A 10,743-nucleotide genomic window follows, 5' to 3' on the forward strand; every position below is an offset into this window, starting at 1 on the left:
GTATATATGTCCATGACACTCTCTCACCCTGTCACATCTCACCCCTCCCCCTCCCCGTATCCTCAAGTCCATTCTTTAGTAGGTCTGTGTCTTTATTCCCATCTTGCCACTAGGTTCTTCATGTCCTTTTTTTTTTTTTTTCCTTAGATTCCATATATATGTGTTAGCATACTGTAATGAGGTGGATGGAGTTAGAGTCTGTCATACAGAGTGAAGTAAGTCAGAAAGAGAAAATCAGCAGCCTACTTTTAAACCTGTTTGGATTGTAGATCCTCTTCCACTATTTTGTTTATTTTATTCATCATCATACCCAAACATGCTTTAGGGTTAGCAAGTATCCTCTATTTGTGAGATAACTAGGGACAATAATTTATCTTATTGTGAGTCATAGTAATTGGATGGTTTACAGACAAGAACCTAGCCAAGTTCTTAAAAGATGAATAATAAGAATTTTGAATGTTAGATATAAAAAGAGTGGACATGTAGTTGTGGAGTATGAATCATGCTAGGCATAAGTACTGATCAGTGGGGCACTATTGTTGGGGAATTAGCAAAAGCAAAGGCAGCGTGAGAGCACTGGAAAACAGAAATAATGGAAAAAGAGGGGCTCCAGAATACATACAAAATACCCAAGGGTACCAAAGGCAAAGTATGGTTATTGCACAATTTATCTAAGAGCTACATGAGGAATAGAGATATTATATTAACTCATTCTTGAAGTGTAATGCCTCAAAAAAAGAATATATTCTAATCATTACTAACTTTAGCACTTAATAGTAAAGAATTAAAAACCATCCTGCTTCTATTAATAATGGAAAGCTTGACCCAATTGTATAATCAAGAACTCTACTAAGTTATCAAAAGTGCAACATGTGTGAGTATGATACTAAGATCCAAGGAGTTAGCCACAAGCCAAGGGACTAAAGTCCCTAAATGTAGTCTGAGTTAGGAAAATACCCTTTAAATTACCTCCCATACCTGACATGTACAATTTATTTTGCAATTAATACATCATAGTAAGTGATAGATACTTTTGACACCTTTGCTTTCCACAATATTTTTAACAGCTCAACTGTTGAAGTTATTTTATACCTTAGAGGTCCTTAATTTCAACATATCATTTTCCCCTTAAGAGTTCATTTTTTTTACAAGTTTAATGAAACACATTTTAAATTAGCAACACACTAATGAATAAATATAAACAGATCTATGTCCCAATGCACAACCCTAGTGAAGGATTCTATAAGCTTAAATATAAAAATTTAAACCTTCATATGAAAGTCAAATATTATGAATAAATAGATAGCAAACACTCACGTAAATAATATTATCAAAACTAAAGCAAAACAGTTATTTCTTTAAAAATTATTTCAGAGGCTCATAATTTAGGAATTGATTTTTATTAACTTTAATCATTCCTTTAGTTAGAAGAAAGTGATTTTCTTAAACTCATGAACATAGTAGCAAAAACAGTACGTATAAGGAGACATTAGCCAAGAACTACTGTTCCTCAATACATGAAGTATATTTCAGCAAGTTAGAATATTTGTGTTAAATTTTTGATTCTGTGACTAATTAGCTGTGTGATTAGGAGAAAACTTTCTTTCTCTTAACCTTAATTTTCCTCTTTGTATAATGAAGAAAATAAAACTTTTCTCAACAGATTTTTGCATGGGATAACTGAATTCAAGAACAAATGATTTGGGGATTCCCTGGTGGTGCAATGGTTAAGAATCCACCTGCCAGTGCAAGAGACACAGGTTCGAGCCATGGTCCAGGAAGATCCCACATGCTGCGGAGCAACTAGGTTCGCGAGCCACAACTACTAAAGCCCGTGCACCTGGAGCCAGTGCTCCACAACAAGAGAAGCCACTGCAATGGCAGGCCCACACACTGCAACAAAAAGTAACCCCCGCTCGCCGCAACTAGAGAAAGCCCGCACACAGCAACAAAGACCTAACAGCCAAAAAAAAAAGAACAAATGATTACTGTTTGAAACTATAAAGTATTGATACTATACAGATAAGCAATTTTTCTATTTCGTTTTCTGGTTTTTTGAGTATGTTTCCATTCTTATTCCCCAAATATATAAACTTACAACATAGGTTTCAAGTATGGAAAATGGTTCCAAAGTCCAAGACATTATATATTCTTGCAGCTGCTCTTCCAAATATCAGACTCTAACCATTTTTCATTTTATTATTTTTAGCTTTATGTATTGAAATAATTTTAGACATAAAAAGTTGCAAAGATAGTACAACGAGCTCCTGTATACACTTCATCTAAATTCCCCTAACGTTAGCATCTTACATATCTATAGAACAATTACAAAAACTAACAAATTTGTACTATACTATTAACTACATGGCCGACTTTATTCAGATTTCCTCTTTTTTTTCACTATTTTTGTTTTCTGTTACAAGATCTAATCCAGGATCTCACATTGCATTTCGTGGTCATGTTCCCTTAATCTCCTCCAAGCTATGATAGTTTCCCTGTTTTCCATTGTCTTTTATAACCTTGACATTTTGGAGTCCCGGTCAGTTATTTTGTAGAATGTCCCTTCATTTGAGTTTCTCTGATGTTTATGAATGATTAATAGAGATTATTCATTATGGTGAAGAATACCACAGAGGTCATGTGCCCCTTTCAGTACAAGAAGTAGATGTCTTATTACTGGTCACATTAACTTTGGTTAAAGTGGTATCAGCCAGGTTTATCTACTGTTAAGTTTCTGTTTTACAGTTTGTAATTAAAAATATTTTGAGGGAGATACTTTGAGGCTATGCCAAAATTTTTTTCTACCTAAATTTCTGCTCAATTATTTTAGCATATTTTTGTGGATCTTGCATCTAGCAATTATTACTGTAGCATTCTGGTGATGATTTTCCCCATTCTTTCTACATTTATTAATTAGGATTCTTCCATAAGAGTTTTCAGGCTTTCTCCACTTATTTATTTAATCATTTATTTACACTGGTGTGAACTCATGGATATTTACTTCATTATTTGGGTTATAATCTGTTAGTATCCTTATTTAAATAGTTGGTCAAATTGTTCTGTTTCAGCCCTTGAGAGTTATTTCAGGTTGCCTCCTGTGTCAATTTTGGTATGCCTCTATTCCCCCTTCCTGCCATTTTTTTTCTAGCATTTCCTTACTTTCTGGCACCACAAGATATCCCATGCTCATCTTGTATTTTCCTTGCCCCAGTTCTGTGATTAAACAGTTCTACAAGGAGTACTGGTTCTTTTTATTGGAGAATGGTATTTAGAAACTATGATCTGGGTGTTAGGTGTGCTCATTGTTAGTGGGGTGTCCACAGGTTATAGGCCCTCTCAGCAGACAGAGCTAGTATGTATATTAAGCCAAGTGTGCACACATATCTATATTCATTTCTCTATCTCTCTACAGTTGAGCCTTGAACAACATGAGGGTTAGGGGTGCTGACCCTCTGTGCAGCTGAAAATCCAACTTTAATGTATGGTCAGCCCTCCATATAGGTGGTTCCTCATTTGAGGATTCAATTAAACACAGATTGTGTAGGAATGTAGTATTTACTATTGAAAAATATGCACATAATTGGACCCATGCATTTCAAACCTGTGTTTTTCAAAGGTCAACTATATTTTAAAATATGAGTTTTTACTATGTCCATCTTCATTCCAGCTCAACAGAGTTCATTCTAGCCTTTCCTGTGCTTATCTGCAACTTTCTTCTCTGATAGTGAGATACTTGCCTCTCATTATCTTCAATATACTTATCTGTTCAACCCTACAGTGTTTTTTGTTTGTTTGTTTTTTGTTTTTTTGTTTTTTAAAAATTACTTATTTATTTATGGCTGTGTTGGGTCTTCGTTTCTGTGTGAGGGCTTTCTCTAGTTGCGGCAAGTGGGGGCCGCTCTTCATCGCGGTTCACGGGCCTCTCACTATCACGGCCTTTCTTGTTGCGGAGCACAGGCTCCAGACGCCCAGGCTCAGTAATTGTGGCTCATGGGCCTAGTTGCTCTGCGGCATGTGGGATCTTCCCAGACCAGGGCTCGAACCCGTGTCCCCTGCATTGGCAGGCAGATTCTCAACCACTGTGCCACCAGGGAAGCCCCTGTTTTGTTTTTCTGATACAAGTAAAGTAGTTTGAGAATTGCTAACCCCCACTCTTGTCAGAAAAAATTTTACCAACTAGAGTGCCATGTTTGTGTAGAGTTATTTTTGTCCTTAGTCTTACAATGTTGAGACCAAACATAGTTTCAAAGTTACTTAGCCCATTGCTTTTATTCCTCAGCCCTTTCAGTAAGATCGTGCCATACATTTTTTTTAATAGATCTTTATCGGAGTACAATTGCTTCACAATACTGTGTTAGTTTCTATTGTACAACAAAATGAACCAGCCATATGCATACATATGTCCCCATATCCCCTCCCCCTTGAGCCTCCCTCCCATCCTCCCTATCCCACCCCTCTAGGTCATCGCAAAGCACCAAGCTGATCTCCCTGTGCTATGCTGCTCCTTCCCACTAGCAAACTATTTTACATTCGGTATTGTATATATGTCGATGCTACTCTCACTTTGCCCCAGCTTCCCTCTCCCACCCTGTGTCCTCAAGTCCATTCTCTATGTCTACGTCTTTATTCCTGCCCTGCATTTTTATTATAGTTATGCTTATTTGAGACAGTCTCCATTCCATCTTGGGCTCTGCTGATATCCTAATTGATTTTTAAATTTTGCATTTAGTATAATTTACTTTTTATAAGATACAGGTGTATGGAATTTAACAAATGCATACAGTCATGTATCTACAACCACAGTGTCATACAGATCAGTTTCCTATATTTTGCCTTTTCTAGGATGTCATTTAAACAATCCATGCAATATGTAGCCTTCTTGGTCTAGCTTCTTTTGCTTACCAAAATACATTTAGGGTTCATCCATGTTGTTGAATGAACCCATAGTTTGTTTCTTTTTATTGCTGAGTAGTATGTATGATGATTTGTTTATCCATTCACCTATTGAAAAACATCTGAGTTGTTTCCAGATTCTTACTATTATGAATAAAGGACTAAAACCATTGACACACAGGTTTTTAGTGTGAATATAAGTTTTCAGCTCACTTGGCTAATATCTAGCAGTAGGATTGTTGGGTCATTTGGTAACCTTCTAAGAAATTGCCAAACTGTTTTCTGAAGAGCATGTGACACTTTGTACTCCCACCAACAAGAGAGTTGCAGTTATTCCATCCTCACTTGGTATTATCAGTTTTTATTTTATCCATCCTAATGTATGTGTAATGATATCTCATTGTGGTTTTACTTTGTATTTCCCTAGTAAATCATGATGTTCTGCATCTTTTCCTATCTTCATTTGCCATCCATACACTTTCTTTAATGAAATGTCCATTTAAATCTATTTAAAGTGAGTTGTTTGTTTACATATATAGATTATGAATTCTTTACATATTCTGGATTCGTGTTCTTTTTTTGGAAATGCGATTTGCAAATATTTTCCTCAGTCACTGACTTATCTTTTCATTCCCTTAATAGTATCTTTCTGAAAGAAGATGATTTAATTTTGATTACATTCCTTTTCTCATTTTTTTTAATGAATTGGGCTTTTGCTATCACATCTAAATGCTCTTTGCTGAAACAAAGCAGTGAAGATTTTCTCCCATGTTTTCTTCCAGAAAGTTTGTAAGTTTATGTTTTATGTTTATGTCTATGATACATTTTGAGTAAGTTTCGTATAAAATATGTAGTATGTTTTGAGGTTCATTATTTTGTATGTGAACCACCAATTATGATCTCAGCACCATTTGCTAAAAAAACTAACATTTCTCCATTGAATTCCCTTTGCAATTGCTTTTATCAAAAATCATTTGACTACATTTGTGTGGATATATTTCTGGAATCATTATCCTATTTCATTGTTCTGTTTCTGTACATTTGCCAATACCAAACATTCTTGATTATTGTAGCTTTAAAGTAAAACATGAAATCAGGTAGTGTTAGTCTTCCAACTGTGTTTTTTTTTTCAAAATTTTTTTGCTATATTAATTCTTTCACCTTTCCATATAAATTTTTTAAACAGTTTGTTGATATCTGCAAAACAACTTGCTGGTATTTTGATTGGGATTGCATTGTATTTAGAAATATATCTGGAAGACTGACATCTTAACGATATTGAGAATTCCAACTCATTCATCCAAAATAACTCCCCAATAATATAGGTCACTACTGATTTCCTTTATTAGTGTTTTGTAGTACCCAGCATACAGATCCTTCACATATTTTCTACATTTATGCCTAAATATTTTAATTTTTGTGCTATTAATGATTTTTTTATTTCAAATTGATTACAAGTACATAGAAATGCAAATTACTTTTATATTGCTCTTGCATCCTGCAAACTTACTAAACTCACTTAGTAATTCTTGATGATTTAGTTTCCTTGTTGATTCTTTTGAACTTTCCCATTGGTGTACTTTTCTTTTCTGTCTTATTTAACTGGCTAGAATATCAAATATATATTGAAAAAGAGTAAGAAGATAGGAGATTTTTTAATATTTCTTGCTGTTAGGGCTACAACATTCTGTCTTTCAGTATTAAGTATGAAGTTTGCTGTAGGCTGTATTTTGTAGATACACTTTATTAGGTTAAAAAGTTCCCTTCTAGTCTAGCTTTTGAGAGTTTTTTTTTTTTAATTGTGATTGTATGTTGAATATTGTCAAAGAGTTTTCTGGCATCTATTGAGGTATGTTTTTCTTCTTTAACATGTTGATCTGGTAAGTAAATTTTATTAATTTTCAAATGTTGAAACAAGTTTCCATTCTTTAGAAGAATCCCACCTAGTCTGACATTTTATCCTGTGTATATATTACTGGATTCAATTCATTAATATTTTGTTGAGGATGTTTTTGTCTATTTTAATGAGGAATATTGGTTTTTGGTTTTCTAGTTTTAAGATGTCTATTACTGCTATCAGGGTAATGTTTATTTTCTAAAATGTTGGGAAGCATCTCCTCTTCTCCTATTTTCTGAAAGAGATTGTTTAGAATTGGTATCATTTCTTCCTTGTTGGATAGAATCTGATGGTGAAACCACTTGGAGATGGAGTTTTATTTTGCAGAACGTTCTTAGGTAAAGATTCAGTTTTCTTTAATAGATGTAAGGGTGTTCATATTATCTATTTCTCCTTGAGTGAGGTTTTTGTGTGTTTGTGTGTTTCAAGAAATGATCAATATAATCTAAGTTGTCAAATTTAATGGCATAATGTAGCATTTCCTTAATACTTAAATTTCTTTATGGTTAGTAGTGAAGTTTTCTTCTTCTTTTCCTGATATTGGTGATATGTATCTACTCCTTTCTTTTGTTTCTTGGTCAGCCTGATTAGACATTTGTCAATTTTATTGATCTTTTCAAAGGACCACATTTGTTCTCATTGGTTTTCTATATTTTTTCTCTTTTCCTTTTAATTTTTTTCAATTATCTTTATTATTTCCTTCCTTGTTCTTGCTTTGGATATAATTAACTATTTTTTCTCCAGTTTCTTAAGGTAGAAGTTTAAAAATCTGGCCTGATATGGTTCTACTTTTTTAATGTAAACATTTAATCTTATAAATTTCCCTCTAAGCATGTATCTACTTGCATCATGAAAATTTGATATTTTGAATTTTCATTTTAATTCAGTTCAAAATATTTTTTTAAATTTCTCTTGAAACTTCCATTTTGACATGTGTTATTTGGAAGTATTTTTTTAATTCCAAATAATTGTGGATTGCCCTGCTATCTTTATACTATTGATTTTTAGTTTAATTCTGTTATAATTCAAAAATAAACTTTATATGATTTATATATTTAAGAAAATTTCAAAGCTTTGTTTTATGATTTAGAATACATATTACCTTGGTGACTGTTTCATATTCACTTGATAAGAATCTGTAGCCAGTTTTTATTGTGTGGATTGTTCTCTGAATATCAATTAGGTCAATGTGGTTGTTAATGTTGTTCAAATCATGTGTATTCTCACTGATTTTCTGCCTCCTTTTACTATCAGTTTTTGTAGGGGGGAGGGTAGAACTTTCCAACTCTGTGGATCTTTCTACTTTACCTTTAAGTTCTTTTTTTTTTTAATTTTTATTGTAGTATAGCTGCTTTACAATGTTATGTTACTTTCTACTGTACAGAAAAGTGAATGAGTTATACGTATACATATATCCCCTCTTTTTTGGATTTCCTTCCCATTTAGGTCACCACAGAGCACTGACTAGAGTTCCCTGTACTATACAGTAGGTTCTCATTAGTTATCAATTTTATACATAGTATCAATAGTGTGTATATAGCAATCACAATCACCCAATTCATCCCGCCCCCTCTCTTTCCCCCTTGGTATCCATACGTATGTTCTCTACATCTGTGTCTTTCTTTCTGCTTTATAAATAAGATAGTCTATACCAATTTTTTCTGATTCCACATATATACATTAATACACGATATTTGTTTTTCTCTTTCTGGCTTACTTCACGCTGTATGACAGTCTCTAGGTATATCCACATCGCTACAAATGACCAAATTTTGTTCCTTTTTACGTCTAATATTCCATTGTAAATATATACCACAACCTCTTTATCCATTCCTCTGTTGATGGACATTTAGGTTGTTTCCATGTCCTGGCTATTATAAATAACACTGCAATGAACATTGGGGTGCATGTGTTTTTTGAATTATGGTTTTCTCTGGGTATATGCCCAGTAGTGGGATTGCTGGGTGACATGGTAGTTCTATTTTTAGTTTTTAAAGGAACCTCCATACTGTTCTCCACATTTGCTGTGTAAATTTGCATTTCCACCAACAGTGCAAGAGGGTTCCCTTTTCTCCACACCCTCTCCAGCATATATTGTTTCTAGATTTTGTGGTGATGGCCATTTTGACCAGTGTGAGATATGAGGTGATATCTCATTGTAGTTTTGATTTGCATTTCTCTAATAATTAGTGATGTTGAGCATTTTCTCATGTATTTGTTGGCCATCTGTATGTCTTCTTTGGAGAAATGTCTGTTTAGGTCTTCTGCCCATATTTGACTGGGTTGTTTGTTTTTTTGATATTGAGCTGCATGAGCTGTTTGTATATTTTGGAGATTAATACTTTGTCAATTGCTTCATTTGCAAATATTTTCTCCCATTCTGTGGGCTGTCTTTTCATCTTGTTTATGGTCCCCTTTGCTGTGCAAAAGCTTTTACGTTCCATTAGGTCCCATTTGTTTATTTTTGTTTTTATTCTCATTACTCTAGGAGGTGGGTCAAAAAAGATCTTGCTGCAATTTATATCAAAGTGTGTTCTGCCTATGTTTTCCTCTAATAGTTTTATAGTATGCGGCCTTACATTTAGGTCTTAAATCCATTTTGAGTTTATTTTTGTGTATGGCATTAGGGAAGGTTCTAATTTCATTCTTCTACATGTAGCTGTCCAGTTTTCCCAGCACCACTTATTGAAGAGGCTGTCTTTGCTCCATTGTATATTCTGGCCTCCTTTGTCATAGATTAGGTCACCATAGGTGTGTGGGTTTATCTCTGGGCTTTCTATCCTGTTCCATTGATCTCTAATTCTGTTTTTGTGCTGGTACCATACTGTCTTGATTACTGTAGCTTTGTAGTATAAAGTCAGGGAGCCTGATTACTCCAGCTCCATATTTCTTTCTCAAGATTGTGTTGACTATTCAGGGTCTTTTGTTTTTCCATACAATTGGTAAAAAATTTTTTCTAGTTCTGTGAAAAATGTCATTGATAATTTGATAGGGATTGCATTGAATCTGTAGATTGTTTTGGGTAGTGTAGTCATTTTCACAATGTTGATTCTTCCAATCCAAGAACATGGTATATTTCTCCATCTGCTTGTGAGTTCTTCGATTTCTTTCATCAGTTTGTTATAGTTTTCTGCATACAGTTGTTTTGCCTCCTTAGGTAGGTTTATTCCTCAGTGTTTTATTCTTTTTGTTGCAATGGTAAATGGGATTGTTTCCTTAATTTTTCTTTCCGATTTTTCGTTTTCATTGTATAGGAATGCAAGTGATTTCTGTGGATTAATTTTGTATCCTGCAGCTTTACTGAATTCGTTGATGAGCTCTAGTATTTTTCCAGTAACATCTTTAGGATTTTCTATGTATAGTATCACGTCATCTGCAAACAGTGACATTTTTACTTCTTCTTTTCCAATTTGGATTTCTTTTATTTCTTTTTCTTCTCTGATTGCCATGGCTAGGACTTTCAAAACTGTGTTGAATAATAATGTTGGGAGTGGGCACCCTTGTCTTGTTTCTGATTTTACAGGAAATGCTTTCAGTTTTTCACCATAGAGAATAATGTTTACTGTGTGTTTGTCATGTATGGTCTCTATTATGTTGAGGTAGGTTCCCTCTATGCCCACTTTCTGGGGAGGTTTTATCATAAACATGTGTTGAATTTTGTCAAAACGTTTTATGCATCACTGAGATGATCATATGGTTTTTATTCTTCAGTTTGTTAATATGTTGTATCGTGTTGATTGATTAGCATATATTGAAGAATCCTTGCATCCCTGGAATAAACCCCACTTGATCATGGTGTATGATCCTTTTAATGTGTTGTTGGATTCTGTTTTTTAGTATTTTGTTGAGGATTTTTGTGTTTATGTTCATCAGTGATATTGGCCTGTAATTTTCTTTTTTTGTGATATCTTTGTCTGGTTTTGGTATCAGGGTGATGATGGCCTTGTAGAATG

Source organism: Balaenoptera borealis (genome assembly GCF_965194805.1).
Source record: "Balaenoptera borealis genome assembly, chromosome: X".
Lineage (NCBI taxonomy): Eukaryota > Metazoa > Chordata > Mammalia > Artiodactyla > Balaenopteridae > Balaenoptera > Balaenoptera borealis.